This window comes from Bison bison, unplaced genomic scaffold, assembly GCF_000754665.1.
Source record: "Bison bison bison isolate TAMUID 2011002044 unplaced genomic scaffold, Bison_UMD1.0 scf7180017862974, whole genome shotgun sequence".
Classification (NCBI taxonomy): Eukaryota; Metazoa; Chordata; class Mammalia; order Artiodactyla; family Bovidae; genus Bison; species Bison bison.
The window spans coordinates 34,061-35,169 of NW_011493546.1; positions in this window are offsets into that span (position 1 = coordinate 34,061).

Consider the following 1,109-nt stretch of genomic DNA (forward strand, 5'->3'; position numbering starts at 1 on the left):
GCCCCTTTACGTGCCTGAAGTGCGGGTCTAAAGACTAGGACCTCAGCGAGGGGGACCCCTCTATGTGCCTGATGTGCCAAACAAAAGAGAAGGACCCCAGGCAAGGGAGACCTCTAAGTGCCTAAACAGGTGGAGGTATAGAGAAAGACTGGCCAAAGAGGCCTTCTGATCACTAGATACAAGAGGTTCGGAAAAAAGACCTGATAGGACCATTAACTCCTGCGGCAGAGGTAGTCCGTGTCCCTGCACACTTGGCACCGTCAGGGTCCCTGCAAGCCAAGCAGAGTTCATGGTTAACCCTCACTGGGGCAGAGCTGCCACAGACAACAACAACAACAAAAATATCTTGCGTCGATGCACACAGGGTCGCTTAAGTCGTGTCCAACCTCTTTGCAACCGTGTTGCCTGAGGCCTGCCAGGCTTCTTTGTCAGGGGGGTTCTCCAGGCAAGAATACTGGAGTCTATTGGCCAATACTGGTTGCCATACCCTTCTAGAGCACTATGCTTCCTGCTGGTCTAGCTGCCAACTCCCCTGAGTACCTGGTGCTGTCAGAACTCCTGCAACCCAAGCAGCTTCACCACCTCCACACCTGAACCTCACCCAAGTCCTCCAGCTCAGCCTCAGGAACAAACCCCAGTGAAAACCCATATGCAGAGGTGGAAAGAAACCCCAGTTTAAACCCAGAGGCAGTGTGGCTAAGGAATAAGGCCCCAAACCTTCCCAACAGCTGAATAAGCTTCAGATTAAATCCACACGATCAACTAGGCAGACTCTGTGTCCAAGGAATATATAAAAGGACATTGAGGGCTCCCACAAAACAAAACTCACTGTTCTGATAGCTGTGGACACTGGAGGCAAGAACACACAAGAATAGGACCAGATTAGAATCTGAACTGCACCCACAGCAGGTCCAGAGATCAGCACAGTGTTGGAGGGCATCCTAGGGAGGTGAGGTGGACCGTGACTCCCAGTGAGGGAAAGGACTCTGATAGCAGTGACTCAAGAATATGTATTATCCTTACGTTTGACTTGTTCTATAGATTACTTTGGATTTTCTTTTTCTTCCCCTTCTGTTGTAGCTGCCGATTTTATTGGCATTAAGAAATCT